The following is a 19299-nucleotide window of genomic DNA, read 5'->3' on the forward strand; positions in this document are numbered from 1 at the left end:
AATGTCGAATTCTTGAAGTAGGAGCATCCAACGAATGAGCCTTGGTTTGGCCTCCTTTTTGGTGAGAAGATACTTCAAGGCTGCATGGTCAGTGAAAACAATTACTTTAGTACCAATTAGATATGATCTAAACTTATCTAATGCAAATACAACCGCCAAAATTTTTTTTTCAGTTGTAGAATAATTCAATTGAGCATCATTTAAGGTGCGTGAAGCATAATAAATAACATGTGGCTGTTTGTTTTTCCTTTGGCCCAAAACAGCTCCAAGGGCATAATCCGATGCATCACACATCAATTCAAAGGGAATGGACCGATCTGGTGGAGTGATGATTGGTGCCGTGGTGAGGAGGTCCTTGAGATGGTTGAATGCTTTCTCACACGCCTCGTTGAACTCGAACGATACTTCCTTTTGTAGGAGACGGCATAGGGGTTATGCAATCTTGGAAAAGTCCTTGATAAATCGTCAATAGAATCCTGCATGACCAAGAAAAGAACGAACCTCTCTCACCGAAGTAGGAGAGGGTAAGTAGCGTACAAAATCTATTTTAGACTTATCAACTTCAATTCCTTTTTCAGAGATTATATGACCCAAAACAATACCTTGTTTAACCATAAAGTGGCATTTCTCCCAATTTAACACAAGGTTTGTTTCGACACAACGTTTCAAGATTAAAGTGAGATTAGCCAAACAATTATCAAAGGAATCACCAAACACACTAAAGTCATCCATGAATATCTCAATAATCCTCTCAACATAATCAGAAAATATGCTAACCATACACCTTTGAAACGTGGCAGGAGCATTGCACAAACCAAATGGCATGCGTCGATATGCAAACGTTCCAAATGGACAAGTAAACGTGGTCTTTTCTTGATCATCCGGGGCAATAACAATTTGATTATAACCAGAATATCCATCAAGAAAACAATAAAATGAATGACCCGCTAACCTCTCAAGCATTTGATCTAGGAACGGCAATGGGAAGTGGTCTTTCCTTGTGGTGGCGTTTATCTTCCTATAATCAATGCATACACGCCAACCGGTTTGGATTCGGGTGGGCACAAGCTCATTCTCTGCATTCTCCACAACCGTCACTCTAGATTTCTTGGGAACACATTGGATAGGTGAAACCCAACGGTTATCGGAGATGGGGTAAATCACTCCACAATCAAGGAGTTTGATTATCTCCTTTTTCACCACTTCCATCATCGGAAGGTTGAGACGGCGTTGAGCCTCTCTAGTTGGTTTGGCCCCCTCCTCAAGAAATATGTGATGCATACATCTTGTGGGACTAATACCTTTGATATCGACCAAGGTCCAACCTAGGGCAGATTTGAACTCCTTCAAAACACGCACTAGTTTCTCTTCTTCTTGTGCCGCGAGTGATGAAGAAATAATGGCAGGTAATGTCACATCCCGACCCTTCAACTCCGAAGATATTGTCCGCTTTGGCATTCCCCGCCCGAAAGGGGGCTACCGCACGGCTTTGCTTCTGTGGACCGGTACTTGGGCCGTAGCCCAGCGCCTGCCACACCCCTACTGGGCGCCCACAAAAGGCCTCTTCAAAGTTAAGGAGCCAGGCATGGACATATAAGGCCAGGACTCGACCCTCGTGTGGCCGATGTGGGATACTACAATCCACCCCCCTTAAGGAGCCGACGTCCCCGTCGGCCGTAGCCAACGACAACGTCACACACCGAACCAGCACGAGTCCGGCTCTGATACCAAATTGTCACATCCCGACCCTTCAACTCCGAAGATATTGTCCGCTTTGGCATTCCCCGCCCGAAAGGGGGCTACCGCACGGCTTTGCTTCTGTGGACCGGTACTTGGGCCGTAGCCCAGCGCCTGCCACACCCCTACTGGGCGCCCACAAAAGGCCTCTTCAAAGTTAAGGAGCCAGGCATGGACATATAAGGCCAGGACTCGACCCTCGTGTGGCCGATGTGGGATACTACAGGTAAGGTCTCATTTTCCCCCAAGAAAATGTACTTCAAATGACTAGGTAGTGGTTTGAGATCAAGGATAGGTGCCTGAATTATGGATGGAAGCAACTTGTTAGTCGAAATGGGAATTGACTCAAAGTTAGAAGACTTACCATCGTGCTTAGGCAATGACTCATGGGCAGCAACTGATGTGAGAATTATACGCACACAAATTAAACCTTCTTTTTATCAATTGTAGTGAAGAATGTAAGTAGGGATCGTTCTGGACCGGGGATTAGGAGGGATTGTTAATCACTTGGATTTGACTCAAAAATGTAAAAACACAATATAAAACACCAAACTAGACCCAAAGAATGCAAAACTAATGTTTAAAACACTAAGACAAACCAAGCAAAACTAAAGTTTAAAACACTAAGACAAACCAAAAGACTCAAAACAGCAAGAAAACACTCAAAACTGCCTTAAAACTACTTTCTGAGCAGTTTTGAGCACTAGAGAAGAATTTGGACGAAAATAGTTATAACTTGACTTAAGATACTTTAAAAACACAAACTAAATTGATTTCTAACTAATTTGACACTCCAAGAAAAGGGGGATTTTGATTTTGACGAATTTGAAAACAAAACTTAAAACTTTGTAAAACGAACAGATTTTAAAACGAATTTGGATTTAATGAATGGAATGAAGGCTAGCTAAGGGGTTCATCTCCACACATGCCATACTTGCACACAAAACGATTTCTAATTGCTTTTCAATAAACCATGAATTCTCAACGCCCCAGATTAACCATGAATTGCACTAATTAACCCTCAGATTTTCCTAACGTTATTGAATTGGATGATTGCATATGACAACCCAAAGCATTCCCCACAAGTTCCCTACATGAATTGCATAATAGAGATACAAGCAAGAATCATTAAGTTCTTTGAAAACCATAAGCATTGACGAAGCACTCGTTACTATGAATTGCATGAAACTTATGCCAAGAATTTACTTAACACAATTGAGATCATCAACTTTTACTACTTGTGAATATAAGTTTGTAACGATTAGGTGAACTTCCTTATATCCTAGCATTAGATTTATGCATGATAATTAAGCATGCACTCTCAACCAACACACACAAATCAGTTTAATTCAAATAGATAAGTGAATTGAATTCACAACTTATGAAACGCAATTAGAGGTAATCAAATCATATAGCAAGCATGATCATGGTTTCGAATCCCCCCTAGCCAAGGGGGGGTTCAGTTCCTCATACGTACAAGACAAAGAAAAGTAAATTTAACCATTGAAATTAAAGGAGAGGAAACACCTAAAAATTCCAGCAAGTCGAACTAGAATTGCATGAACGTCCAAGCCCTCTTCTCCTCCTCTTTGTTGCGGCACAAGGTCTAAGGACAGGTTTTGGGTGGTATTTGTATGGAGGAATGGATGTGTGATGGTAGGGTATTGTTTAGGAGGGATGGGGAGTGCGGCAAGGTGGGAAAATATGGAGAATGGTGAAGGATGGCTGCGGCAAAGGGTTGGGAATGTATTTCTGGCGAATTTCTGAATGTGGAGGAGTGAATGATCAATTGGTGCGGCAAGGGGGTCTATTTATAGTGCAAAATCCCTCTCAATCAGCAAGGAAAAGGACTAAGTATTTGAAGATGACAAGGAAATCAAAACCCATCAGGAATAGGCCATCTAGAAGGTAGGAAACCCCAAAGGAAAAGGAATAGAGGCGCCAGATTTTTAGGGTTCTAGAAACAAAGTGTTTTGTGGCAGAAATTGGCACTTCTAGAAGGATTTGGGGCGCCACCTTTGTAGGAGATAAGATAAGGTTTCTAGAATCATGATTTAAGTGCCAGATTTGTAGGGAAAAAGAGATAAAGGTGCGGCACCTTCTTAGGGATAATGTTAGGGCTTCTAGAAAGCCTAAAAACTAAGGGGAGTTGGATAAAACCCACGACAAAGATAGGATAGGGCATCTAAGGCTTCTAGAAACCCTCCAAGATAAGGTAAAGTGCATGGCATCCCTATAGGATTAAGATAAGGTGTCCTAAAGTGTTTAGGACTCCTCTTTGTGGCTGAAAACCTTGTGCATTAGGATTAGGAAAGCTAATCCTTCTTCATCTTGGAATTCTTCTCCTTCTTGGACTTGGAAAACTTCTTTGTTGCTGCAACTTGAGGCCATTGGGATTTAACTTTCCTACTTCAAGTAGGAAACCTTGTTTGAGTAGGAACCTTTGTTCTTCTAGGAATCCTAATTCAACTAGGAAACCCATCTTCCATTAGGGACTTTCCTATTTCAACTAGGAAACCTTGCTCAAGTAGGAATCATCATCTTCAAGTCTTCAATTTCGTCCATCCTCTTGGCTCCAAGCATATGATATCCATTCCAAGCTCTAATTTGCTCCAAAAGGCTCCAAAATGCATCCTTTTGCATACTTAGCCCTTAAATCCTGAAAATACATAAAACTAGCTTAAAAGACTACTTTACTAAGGAAAAACACTATAAATGCACAAGAACAAGCTAAACTAAGGTGCATAAATATGCCCCTATCAGCAACCAACTCAATGAATTCCTCCCTAGGAGGCACGGCATGCAGTAGAGCATGTGTGTCGTGGGTTAGCAAAAGTTCCCCTCCCTTGGTTTTGAGTTCCATGCTTCTTGTAATGACATTTTCAAGTGCATCGGCGTTCAACTCTTCAAAGTATCCCTGCGCCAAAGAGTCAACTATATCAATGGAGAAACATGAATGATCCTCACTAGGATACTTAATAGAATCAGAGAGATTAAAATTAACAACTTCCCCATCAAATTCCATGGACAAAGTTCCATTAAACACATCAATCTTCGTCCGAGCCGTCTTCATGAATGGTCGTCCAAGGAGGATTGGCAACGAAAGGGCATGGTCAGATTCATCCATCTCGAGCACATAGAAGTCCGCCGGAAAGATTAAATGATTGACCTGCACTAACACATCTTCCAAAACTCCCTTTGGATAGGCATTAGATCTATCATTCAATTGTATGATCACACCATCATTTTTCAATACTCCTAGGTTCATAGATGCATAAATTGAATATGGCATGACATTTATAGAGGCACTTAGGTCTAGCGTGGCAGATTCAAAACGAGTGTTACCTATGACACAAGGAATGGTAAAACTACCCGGATCTTTGCATTTGGGGGGTAGTTTGCGTTGCAAGATGGCCGAGACATTTTCACCTACCTTTACCACCTCTTTGGTCGACATCCTCTTCCTAGTGGTGCAAAGCTCCTTTAAAAACTTGGCGTATCTCGGGACTTGCTTGATTGCATCCAAGAGGGGTATGTTAACTTGAACTTTCCTAAATGTCTCAAGGATGTCCTTCTTGGCTTCTTCTTTCTTTGTTTGCATGAACCTACTAGGAAAAGGCACATTCGAAGGAAAAACATTAGTAGGAGCCGAATTTGACACATTCTTACCCTTTTTGGACAAATTGGACAGTTTGGGGTCACTAGAAACTTGCGGCAAAGGTGTTTCCAGCTTTGCCGTGGGTTGGCTTGCTTCCTCCTCTTCAAATCTCAGTTTTTCATCCTCTTTGGAACCTGATGGTGATGGTGTAGGACCTGCCCCAACTTCTTTTCCACTTCTCAAGAGTATAGCCTTTGCACTTTCGAAGCCTCCCTTTGGATTTGGAATGGTAGAACTAGGAAGTTGGCCCGGGTCACAAAACTTCCCTACAAAATCTGCAATCTGCCCAATTTGTTTCTCCAATTGATCCACCCTCTTGTCTTGGTTTTGCATGGCTTTGGCTTGATTCTCTTGCCCCTGAGACAAATTAGTTAGTAACTTAAGAAATGTATCATTGTCTAGGGATGTAGCTGAAGCATTTGGGGCAGATTGTTGTGGAGCATGTGTGGGTGCGTATGGCTTAGTGAAGAAACCCTGGGGGTTGTTGTCTAAAGCCTCCTTGTTATGGTGGTTGTTGGGGCTCACTCCACTTGAAGTTTGGGTGGTCTCTCCAACCTGGATTATATGTGTTAGAATATGGATCGTTCCTTGGTTGGTTTTGGCCTTGAAATCCAATTGCATTTTGATGCGAAATATATAAGCACACAAATTAAAACCCTCTTTTGACAATTGTAGTATATGAATAAGTAGGGATCGTTCTAGACCGGGGATTAGAAGGGATTGCTAAATCACTTGAAAACTGACTCAAAAACGTAAAACAAAGGTTAAAACACTAAACTAGACTCAAAGAATGCAAAACTAAACAATAAAACACTAAAACAAACCAAAAGACTCAAAACAGCACCAAAAGACTCAAAACTGCCTTAAAAACACAATCTGGGCAGTTTTGAGCACTTACACTAATTTGGACGAATTTGGGTGATAAATTGAATCAAAACACTTAGAAACACAAACTAAGACACTTTCTAACTAAATTGAACACTAAAGTAAAGGGGGATTTAGTTTTGACGAAATTAAACTAAGTGCACAGATTGTAATAAAGATAGATTGTAAATACAAATTTGATGAAAATATGGATGGAATGCTAGCTAGAAGGTTCTTCTCCACACATGTCACACTTGCATACAAGATGATTTTCAGTTGGTCTTTCGATGAATCATGAAACTCAACACCCCGGGTTAATTAGGTTTGCTTAAATTAACCTTCAAGTTCTCCTTAAGTTAATGAATTGGATGGGACAGCACATACAACAATTCAAAACATTCTCCAAAGGTCCTTTACGTGAAAAGCACAATAAAGATACAATCAAGATCATTAAGCAACATGAAAACTATAAGTGTTGACGAGGCATTCGTTACTATGATGAGCATGAAACTAGTGCCAAGAATTCATTTAACGCGATCGTTTATAAGCGACCTCCACTACTTGTGAATATAAGTTTGTAACTATTAGGTGAAACTCACTTATATTCTAGCGTCATATTCATGCATGAAAACTAAGCGTGCACTCTCAATAAACATACACAAATAAGTTATCTATCAAGCAGTTAAACAAATTGAATCCACAACTCATGAAATTCCAACCGAAGGTAATCAATTTATATTGCAAGCATAAACATGGTTTTGAATCACCCCCTACCTAACTAGGGATTTAGCCTCTCATGTTCACAGAAAGAGAAACAAAATTGAAATTAAACATAGAGAACAAAAGATTGATTACACCTAAAACGCCCAATGATTCCACTTGAATTTCTACACGTTTAACTCCTCTTTCTTCTTCTCCTTGCTGCGGCAGAGAGGTTTTTGGGGATTTTTGGTTGTGATTTTGGTTTTTAAATAGGTTTATGGGGATATGGTGGTGCGGCAGAGAGGTGGGATGATGTATGGAGGTGTGGATGGATGATTTGAAGAGGCTGCAATGGTGGGAAGGCTGCGGCAGAGAAGGGAGAAGTGGCTACAATGGATGGGAGTTGCGGCAGAGATGGGAGAAGTGGCTGCAATGGATGGGAGTTGCGGCAGAGATGGATTTAGGGTGATGGTGGCTGCGGCTTAAGAGTGGATTGATAAAAGAATGAATGAAAGATGATCCCTAGGGTGCGGCTAGGCTTAGAATATATAGGGTTTCAGAAATTAAAACCCTAGCTTAATTTTATTAACTAAAATTAAGTCAAAGGCTGCTAGAATTAGGAAATCAAATCAGAAATTAAAAAGGGATTGGCTGCAAGGTGCGGCTAGGTAGGGTTTTATTTAGAGAGGGGCATGTGTTTAAGTGCATAAAATGGGACAAAAATGCCCCCCCTTGCACGGCAAGGGAAGGAGAGAAAAGGAAAGGCCACGGCAAGGGTTGTAAGGAGGTCTAGGGCCTTTGTTTTGTGTCCTAAAGTGCATACAAGGCCTTCAAAGTGGCTGGAAAATAAGGACTTTTAAGATTAGGAAAGGTTACCAAAATGGGAAACCTAGGCTTAACTTTCTTACTTCAAGTAGGAATCCTTGTTGAAGTAGGAATCCTCGTTGAAGTAGGAATCCTCGTTGACTATAACTACAACCAAGCATAAACACAAAGGTGTAGCATTATCCAATCCCGAAGCAGAAAGCTCCTTGAGTGTCCGGTTGTCCACGGCCATGCCTTGTGGTTCTTCAAAAATCCTTGCCGTGGCCTCTTCTTCCTCTTCTAGGACTTGTTCTTCAAGGTCAGGTTCCGGGCTTGGTGGATTTGATTCGTGTTGCTTCTTCTTTCGTCTCAAAGTCCTCTCGAAATCGCTGTCAAAGTCCAAGATATGCTTACGAATCGGTTGAGAACTCCGAGTCATACACTAGTACCTAAAACAAGAAAAACAAAGCAAGGTCAGAAACTTTAACAAACTAAAATAAACAAACTAAACAATCCAAGGGATTAGCAAAGTTGCTAATCCCCGGCAACGGCGCCAAAAATTTGATGCGAAATAATTAAGCACACAAATTAAAACCCTCTTTTGACGATTGTAGTATATGTATAAGTAGGGATCGTTCTAAACCGGGGATTAGGAGGGATTGCTAAATCACTTGAAAACTGACTCAAAAACGTAAAACAAAGGTTAAAACACTAAACTAGACTCAAAGAATGCAAAACTAACCACTAAAACACTAAAACAAACCAAAAGACTCAAAACAGCAACAAAACACTCAAAACTGCCTTAAAAACACAATCTGGGCAGTTTTGAACACCTAACCTAATTTGGACGAATTTGGGTTATAACTTGAATCAAAACACTTAGAAACACAAACTAAGACACTTTCTAACTAAATTGAAACACTAAAGTAAAGGGGGATTTAGTTTTGACGAAATTAAAACAAAGAAAACAGATTATAATAAAAACAGATTGTAAAAACAAATTTGATTAAAATATGGATGGAATGCTAGCTAGAAGGTTTCTTTCCACACATGTCACACTTGCATACAAGATGATTTTCAGTTGGTCTTTCGATGAATCATGAAACTCAACACCCCAGGTTAGTTAGGTTCGCTTAAATTAACCTTCAAGTTCTCCTGAAGTTAATGAATTGGATGGCACAGCGCATACAACATACTTGTGAATATAAGTTTGTAACTATTAGGTGAAATGCACTTATATTCTAGCATCATATTCTTGCATGAAAACTAAGTGTGCACTCTCAATAAACATACACGAATAAGTTATCAATCAAGCAGTTAAACAAATTGAATCCACAACTCATGAAATTCCAACTGAAGGTAATCAATTTATATTGCAAGCATAGACATGGTTTCGAATCACCTCCTAGCTAACTAGGGTTTTAGCCTCTCATATTCACAGCAAGGGAAACAAAATTGAAATTAAACATAGAGAACAAAAGATTGATTACACCAAGAACGCCCAACAATTCCACTTTGAATTTCTGCACGTTTAAGCTCCTCTTTCTTCTTCTCCTTGCTGCGGCAGAGAGGTTGTAAGGGATTTTTGGATGTGATTTTGGTTTAGGAAGGGGTTTAGGATGGTATGGTGGTGCGGCAAGGGTTGTGGAAGGTGGTTGCAATGGATGGAAGGTGTATGGAGGTGTAGAATGGTGGCTGGAATGGATGAAAAGCTGCGGCAGAGAGGTTTTTGGTTGATGGTGGCTGCGGCAAAGAGGTAGAATGAATAATAGATGATGCTAGGGTGCGGCTAAGTCCAAGAATATATAGGGTTTTCAGAAATTAAAACCCTAGCTTATTTTGGTTAATTAAAATTAAGTCAAAGGCATCTAGAATTAGGAAATGAAATCAGAAATTAAAAGGAAATAGGCTAAAACATGCGGCTAGGGTTTTATTTTGAAAGGGGAATGTGTTTAAGTGCAGAAAATAGGACATAAATACCCCCCTTGCACGGCAAGGGATGGAGAGAAAGGGAAAGGTGCGGCAAAGGTTTAGTGGTGGTGTAGGGCCTTTGTTTTGTGTCCTAAAGTGCATACAAGGCCTTCAAAGTGGCTGGAAAATGAGGATTTTTAAGATTAGGAAAGGTTACCAAAATGGGAAACCTAGGCTTAACTTTCCTATTTCAAGTAGGAATCCTTGTTGGAGTAGGAATCCTTGTTCTTCTAGGATTCCTCATATGAGTAGGAATTCATCTTCAATTAGGAATTCATATTTCTTCAAGTCTTCAAATCATTCATTCCTCTTTTGCTCCAAAAGACTCCAATTTGCATCTTTTTGCACACTTTGGCTTTATAATCTGAAAACACACAAAAGTGACTTTAAACACTAAAATAACTAAGGAAACACAACATAAATGCACGAGAACAAGCCAATTAAGTCGCATAAATATGCTCCTATCAGCCGTTTTCATGAAAGGTCTCCCAAGGAGGATCGGCAATGAGGTAGAATGGGCCGAATCTTCCATGTCAAGCACATAAAAGTCTGCTGGGAAAATCAAATTGTTAACCTGCACCAAAACATCTTCCAAAACTCCTTTTGGATATGCATTAGAACGATCGGCTAATTGAATAATAACACCATCATTTTTAAGCTCTCCTAAGTTCATAGATGCATAAATTGAATAAGGCATGACATTAATTGGCGCTCCTAAGTCTAACATAGCATGTTCAAAATTAGTATCTCCAATAACACAAAGAATTGTAAAACTACCCGGATCTTTGCATTTAGGTGGTAATTTTCTTTGTAGCACTGCAGACACATTCTCACTTACCTGGACCACCTCCTTGTTTGAAATCCTCTTCCTCGTTGTGCAAAGCTCTTTTAAGAACTTGGCATACTTAGGAACTTGCTTGATTGCATCGAGGAGCGGAAGGTTTACTTGAACTTTCCTAAAGGTTTCCAAAATGTCCTTTCCACTCTCCTCCTTCTTTGATTGCCTAAACCTGCTAGGAAAGGGCACGTTTAGTGGAATTGAACTTGACAAAGTCTAATTTGGACTTACCTTAGGGGTGGTGGACGGTTTTGGGGTGGTAGATGGTTGCGGCAAGGTTTGTTCCACCCTTGCCGTGGCCTTTGTTCCTTGTTCCTCCTCTTCTTGCAGCAACATGTCCTCTTCTTGACTTGTTTTGGACGGTTTTAGGGTGGTTCCAACCTCCTCACCACTTCTCAACGTGATTGCCTTGGCAGATTCGAACCCTCCCTTTGGATTGACAATGGTTGAGCTAGGGAGCTTGCCTTGGTCTCGGAATTGTCCTACGAACTCCGCAATCTGCCCAATTTGCTTCTCCAAGTGATCCACCCTTTTGTCTTGGTTTTGCATGGCTTTGTTTTGATTCTCTTGCCCCTGAGACAAATTGGTAAGTAACTTAAGAAGTGTTTCATTGTCCAACGACGTACCTTGATTGTTTTGGGCAGATTGTGCTTGGTTTGGATTGGGGCCGAATGGCTTGGTGTAGAACCCAGGGGTTGTTGTCTAAAGCCTCCTTGTTGTTGAGGTTGTTAAGGCTCCCTCCACTTGAAGTTTGGATGGTCTCTCCAACCCGGATTGTATGTGTTGGAATATGGATCATTCCTTGGCTGATTGTGGCTTGGAAATCCAACGACATTTGCACTCTCCCATCCCCCATTCTCAATCAATTGAGGGCACCTTTCCGAAGGGTGTCATTGGATAGAACATACACCACATACAATCGGTCCTTGTATCTTCATTCCTTCGGCCATCTGAGACACAATAGAAGTAAGATTAGCTAATTGAGATTGAATATCGGATTGAGAACTTACCTCATGCAATTGTTGCCGTGGGGGGTCCCTTTGCCCAAGTCCTTCATATTGTTGTGCATTTAAAGCACGGTTTGCAATTAGGGTCTTGGCTGCTATAGGAGTTTTGTCCACCAATGCACCTCCCACCGAAGCATCGAGCATTTGCCTTTCAATGGGAAGAAGGCCCTCATAGAAGTATTGAAGGAGAAGCTCCTCCTTTATTTGATGTTGAGGACATGATGCAACAAGGGCTTTAAAACGCTCATAGTATGCCAGAAAAGATTCTCCTTGACTTTGTTGGATTTCGTTGATTTTCTTCCTCAAGAGAATGACTCTTGAAGTAGGGAAGAACTTCTCCAAGAACACTCTCTTCATGCTTTCCCAAGAAGTAACGGTCCTGGGTGCCAATTCATAAAGCCAATCCTTAGCCTTTTCCACAAGAGAGAATGGAAAAGCATTCATCTTCAAAATATTCCCATCAACGTTAATGGGTGTCATGCTTGAGCATACAACTTCAAACTCCTTCAAATGCTTGTTTGGATCTTCCATGGACAGCCCATGGTACTTGGGAATATGATGCAGCAAGCTTGACTTCAATTCGAACTCATCGGTCTTGCCTTGGGCCGCCCTAGGATATTGAATGCATAATGGCATGGCATTATCTAATCCCGAGGCAGAAAGCTCCTCGATTGTTTGATTATCCATTGCCATGACTCGTTCTTCTTCCTCCACTTCTTCTTCTTCAGATTCGGCCTCAGAACTAGAACTAGGTGGATTAGGTTCTGGTTGCTTCCTCTTTCTTCTCAAAGTTCGTTCAAAATCGTCGTCAAACTCCAAGATATTCTCACGAACGGGATGAGAACTATGAGTCATACACTTGTACCTAGAACAATGAAGCAAAAGAATTCAGCAACCCTCTTAGAAGCACGGCACACAAACAAAAGCAATCAGATTAAGCACGGCAAACACAAAAATAAAAAGAAAGAACAAATAAACACACTACACTCTTGACCTTAAGACACACTTTGACACGACACAAACACAAGGGATTAGCAAGTTTGCTAATCCCCGGCAACAGCGCCAAAATTTGATATGAAAATTATGTTGACACACAAATTAAACCCTACTTGTGACAGTTGTAGTATATATGCAAGTAGGGATCGTTCTAACCGGGGATTAACTAGGGATGCTAATCTACTCTAAACTGACTTAAAAACACAAATTTAAACTTTAAAACACTTACATAGACCTATATGACTCAAAACAACTTAAAAAGACTCAAAACAGCCGAAAACACTCGAATAGACTCAAACTAGACTCTAAAGGGTGATTTGGATGAAATTTAACTAACTTAGACTCAAAACACTAATCTGGACAGATTCAAACACTTTTCTAACTAATCTAACACACTTAATAAAATGGGGAATTGATTTGGACGAAATTAATTAAAATGGACAGATTGCAATTTAAACAGATTAGGCACTAAACTAGGTGAATTGAATGGGAAAAAGGCTAGTTAAGGGGTTCTTCTCCACACATGCACATATGTAACATAAATTGATTTCCAGATTTTATTCCTTTTAAACCATGAATGACAATGCCCCAAATTAATTGTGAAAAGCACAAATTAACTCTCAGATTTTCCTAGTTTCATTGAATTGGATGGAATACGCATCGACAATCAAATTATTTTTATCAAATTCCCTACATGGACTACATAATAGAGATAAAATCAAAGATCATTAAGCTTTTTGAAAACCCTAAGCATTGACTAGGCATTCGTAACTATGAATTGCATGATACTCTTGCCTAGAATTTACTTAATACAATCATGACTAGTGATTTCCACTACTTATGAATATAAGGTCATAACGATTAGGTGAAATTTCCTTATATCCTAGCACCAAATTCATGTATGAAAACTAAGTATGCATCCTTAATCAACACACAAGAACAAGTTCTCAATAAATCAATTAAGTAAATCACATCCACAATTCAAGAAACAAAATCTGGGGGAAATCAATTCATAGAAAACATATGTCCATGGCTTCGAATTCACCCCTAACTAAGAAAAACTTAGTTACACATGTTCATAACAATTGAAAAGCAAATTAAAATAAACATGGAAACGAAACAAGGGAAGAAAGAACTCTGAAAGTCTCCAATGGATGTGGAATTCTTGCTGCACAAGATGGTCCTTCTCCTATGGAAGCCACGGCACTCTTTCACCTCCCTAGGACTTGCGGCACAAGATGTGTTTTCTGAATGAATGGTGGCTGATGTGAATGGATGAATGAATTGGAGGATGGATGGCTGCCTAGGGTGTCTAAGGGGGTGCGGCACACTAATAGATATATATATATATATATATAGCATGGCCGAAACCCTAGCAATCAGATTTAGGGTTAACCTAGCTGATACAAGTGTTTTTGGGCCCCTAAGTTGCGGCATGGGTTTGGGAATTAAGTCCTAGCTCAATCAATCTCAGATATGGACTTATACAATCCAAATCCAAGAGAAAAAGGGCCAAATAAAATCAGAATCCAATCAGAATTAGGTTTAAGAATTTTCGTCCAAAATTGGGTCTTCTAGAAACTAAGTGTTTTAAGGCTGATTTTGGGTGTTCTAGAAGGCATAAAAGGGGGGAATGGTGTGGCACCCTTTTAGGGTCAGATAGGGCTTCTAGAAATTAGGTTTTTAGGTCCACTTGCAGCTAGGATTAAGGTGGAACAGGATTAGGTTAGGATAAGATAGGATAAGGTTTGGATAAGATAAGGTTGGATAAGGTTTTGGATAATGTTTCCTCTTTTCTTGCACTTTCCTTATCTTCTTTGTCATGAACTTTCCTTTTCTGATTTGTAGCATGTTTCTAACCTCTTTTGACTCCAAATTCGTCCATCCATGTTGCTCCATATACAAGCTATCCAAAATAAGCCCAAAACTGCTCTAACAGGCTCAAAATTGCCTTTTCTTGCCAAGTTTGTCAGTAGGACCTACAAACAAACGAAAATAGCTCAAAACACAATAATAAGTAGTAATTAGCTCACTAAATGTAAGGAAATAACATAACTAAGTAGCATAAATATGCTACTATCAAGCCTCACAAAATAGCTCTCTCTCATTCTCTCCATTCATTCAACCATCATCCACCCCCTACCACCATCCAACCTATCCATCCATCACCATAATTCATACCCAAACATCCTTGTGCTGCAGCAAAGAAGAAGAAAGAAGAGAGGAGAAGCCTTGGACATTTTGGCCATTCAAGCTTGGATTGTTGGAGTGTTTCTAGGTGTATTCTATCTTAGTTTTAATGTTTAATTTATATTCTCTTTGTTTTGCTGTAAACATGAGGAGCTAAACTTGTTTTAGCTAGGTGAGGCTTTGAACCATAATTATGTTTGTGATATGAATTGATTAATTCCAGTTGTGATTTCATAAATTGTGAATGCAACTTACTTAACCGTTTGATGGATAACTGATAGGAGCATATTTAGGCGACTTAGTTGGCTTGTTTTCATGCATTTATGTTGTTAGTTCATAATTATTTTAGTAGTTTAAGCTATTTTCGTGTGTTTTTAGGTTCATATGGCTAAGGAAGCAAAAAGGTGCATTTTGGAGCAAAATTGGACTTGGAATGAATAGCTTATGCTTGGAGCAAAAGGAATGGACGAAATTGGAGACCTAAAGGAGTTAGGATTCCTAATCACAAGAGGATTCCTAATCAAATGAGGAATCCTAGTCAAAGAAAGTTTCCTACTTGAAGTAGGAAAGTTAAGCCAAGGTTTCCTATTTTGGTTTAACCTTTCCTAATCCTAAATGTCCTTAAATTCCAACAAGTTTGAAGGCACCTTCTGTATTTTAGGACACAAAATAAAGTTCCCTTGCAACCTAAATTCCATGCCGTGGCCTCCCTTAGTGTTTCCCTTCCTTGCCGTGCAAGGGAGGGCCTTGTTTCCTATTCTAAATCATTAAAACACATTCCCCTTTCATATCAAACTCAGCCACAACTCACATACCTTTTTTTTATTCCAAAATCCTTGCCTAATTTCAGAAATAAATCACATTCCCCTTTTCACAATTGAATACCGCAAGTTACATGCCTTTCCCTTTGATTTCTAACTTTGTGTTTCCTTTTCCTTAGGGATTTGGGGTTAATTCCTTTCCTAAACTATGTAATAAAACCTTAGGATTCTTTCTTCCATATATATACTAAGGCCGCACCTTTCATAAATCCCTAATCACCCTTCCATGCAATCTGCCCTCATTCACACAGAAACACATTCTTGCCACAGCTTTCCATCAACCCTTCCACCATTCTCCTACTTCCATACCTTCACCCAAGCCTCCATACACCATCCTTACCCCTTGCCACACCACCCTACTGATAGGGGCATATTTAAGCACCTTAGTTTAGCTTGTTCTTGTGCATTTATAGTGTTTTTCCTTTGTAAAGTAGTATTTTAAGCTAGTTTTATGTATTTTCAGGATTTAAGGGCAAAGTATGCAAAAGGATGCATTTTGGAGCAAATTAGAGCTTGGAATGGATATCATATGCTTGGAGCCAAGAGGATGGACGAAATTGAAGACTTGAAGATGATGATTCCTACTTGAGCAAGGTTTCCTACTTGAAGTAGGAAAGTTAAATCCCAATGGCCTCAAGTTGCAGCAACAAAGAAGCTTTCCAAGTCCAAGAAGGAGAAGAATTCCAAGATGAAGAAGGATTAGCTTTCCTAATCCTAATGCACAAGGTTTTCAGCCACAAAGAGGAGTCCTAAACACTTTAGGACACCTTATCCTAATCCTATAGGGATGCCATGCACTTTACCTTATCTTGGAGGGTTTCTAGAAGCCTTAGATGCCCTATCCTATCTTTGCCGTGGGTTTTATCCAAATCCCCTTAGTTTTTAGGCTTTCTAGAAGCCCTAACATTATCCCTACAAAGGTGCCGCACCCTTATCTCTTTTTCCCTACAAATTTGGCCCTTAAAACATGATTCTAGGAACCTTATCTTATCTCCTACAAAAGTGGCGCCCCAAACCCTTCTAGAAGTGCTAATTTCTGCCCTATCCTTTAGTGCCGCACCTATCCCTTCTAGAAAGCTGCTTTCCCTTGCCTTGCAAGGCATTCTAGAAGCCTTATCACCTCATCTCCTTACCTGCCGCACCTAGGAAGCATTATCCCTTTGTATTTCTGATTTCTAAGCCTATTTCCTTGTGGATTTGGGTTATTCAAGTCCATATCTGATTACCCTAGGGTTTTAAGTGCCTATATATACTCATATTAACCCCTAGATCAGATCACGACCTCTCATACACATTCATTCATTCCAGAAATTCGTTCAACCCTCTCCACACCCTTGCCGCAGCCACCAAACACTTTTCTCCTTAGTTTTAAGCTTTGCCGCACTATCCCCTTCCCCTAAACACTACTACATCCCTCCATAACCATGCATTCATGCACCTAAGGCCCTAAACCTGTCCTTAGACCTTGTGCCGCAACAAAGAGGAGGAGAAGAGGGCTTGGAAGTTCATGCAATTCAAGTTCGCGTCGCTGGAATTTCTAGGTATTTCTTTTCCTTTGATTTCAATGTTTAATTTCAATTCTCTTTGTTTTGTGTGTATGAGGAACTAAACCCCCCCCCCCCTTGGCTAGGGGGGGGATTCGAAATACATGTTTATGCTTGCGATGTGATTTGATTACTTCTAATTGCGTTTCATAAGTTGTGAATTCAATTTACTTATCTATGTGAATTACATTGATTTGTGTGTGTTGGTTGAGAGTGCACGCTTAATTATCATGCATAAATTGGATGCTAGGATATAAGGAAATTTCACCTAATCGTTATGGACTTATATTCACAAGTAGTAAAGGTTGATGATCTGAATCGCGTTAAGTAAATTCTTGGCATAAGTTTCATGCAATCATAGTAACAAGTGCTTCGTCAATGCTTATGGTTTTCATAGAACTTAATGATTCTTGCTTGTATCTCTATTATGCAATCATGTAGAGGACTGGTGGGGAATGTTTTGGGTTGTCGTATGCAATCATCCAATTCAATAACGTTAGGAAAATCTGAAGGTTAATTTAAGCGAACCTAATTAACTTGGGGCGTTGAGAATTCATGGGTTATTGAAAAGCAATTGGAAATCGTTTTATATGCAAGTATAACATGTGTGGAGATGAACCCCTTAGCTAGCTTCCCATCCATTCAATTCCATCAAATTCGTTTTAAAATCTGTTCGTTTTACAAAGTTTTAAGTTTGTTTTCAAATTCGTCAAAACCTCAATCCCCCTTTACTTTAGTGTCCAATTTAGTTAGAAAGTGTCTTAGTTTGTGTTTCTAAGTGTTTTGAATCAATTTATTACCCAATTTCGTCCAAAGTAGTCAAAGTGCTCAAAACTGCCCAGATTGTGTTTTTAAGGCAGTTTTGAGTGTTTTGGTGCTGTTTTGAGTCTTTTGGTTTGTTTTGGTGTTTTAAAGTTTAGTTTTGCATTCTTTGAGTCTAGTATAGTGTTTTAAACTTGTTTTTACGTAATTGAGTCAGTTTTCAAGTGATTTTGCAATCCCTCCTAATCCCCGGCCTAGAACGATCCCTACTTACATACTTACTACAATTGATAAAAAGAGGGTTAATTTGTGTGCGCATAATTCTCACATCACCTACCTTCCTAAATCCATTCACAATCCAGAAAATCATCCACAAAACCACCCTAGACTCTTGTGCCGTGACTTAGCAAGGAAGAAGCGAAGAAAGACGAAGCCTTGGACGTTTGTGCATTCAAGTTGGAGTGTTGGAAATCAATTTAGGTGTAATCTATCTTTTGTTTTGCAATGTTTAATTCTATTTTCCTTTGTTTTGTTGTGAACATGAGATGCTAAACTCGTTTTAGCTAGGGGATGCTTTGAAACCATGATTACGTTTATAATATGAGTTGATTAATTCTAGTTGTGATTTCATAAATTGTGAATGCAATTTACTTAACCATTTGATGGATAACTTATTCTTGTATGTTGATTAGGGAAGCCTACTGATAGGAGCATATTTATGCAACTTAGTTTACTTGTTTTCGTGCATTTATGTTATTAGTTCTTAGTTATTTTAGTTCTTTAAGCTTCTTTTGTGTGTTTTCATGTTCATAAGACGTATTTGGCGAAAGGGTGCATTTTGGAGCCTTTTGGAGCACTTTTGGGCACAAATTGGATAGCTTATGCTTGGAGCAAAAGGAATGGACGAAATTGAAGAGTTGATGTCGCAAGGATTCCTACTACGACAAGGATTCCTACTATGACGAGGATTCCAATTACGAGAAGGTTTCCATATTGAAGGAGGTTTCCCACTCACATGAGGATTCCTAGTTGGACGAGGACTCCTGATCACACAAGGATTCCTACTTGAAGTTGGAAAGTTAAGCCAAAGTTTCCTATTTTGGTTGACCTTTCCTAAATCAAGAACGCTCTAAGTTTTAGCAACTAAGATGGCTCCCGAGCACCCTTGGACAACAAACAAAGGTTCTTTGCAACTTTCCCTTCCTTGCCGTGCAAGGAAGGTTGTTTCCTTTTCTTTGTGTAAACTTCCCTATTTTCCATCTGTGTTAGGACCTTTCCCTTATTCTAATACCTCTTGCTTTGTGTCTTACCTTTCCCTAAACTATGTGCCGCACCCTTCCCTTGTGTTTCCTGATTTCAATTTCCTATTTCCTAGTTTAATTCACTTTCCTAGTTCTAAAACTTT

The sequence above is a fragment of the Pyrus communis genome, chromosome 7, assembly GCF_963583255.1.
Source record: "Pyrus communis chromosome 7, drPyrComm1.1, whole genome shotgun sequence".
NCBI classification, from domain to species: Eukaryota; Viridiplantae; Streptophyta; class Magnoliopsida; order Rosales; family Rosaceae; genus Pyrus; species Pyrus communis.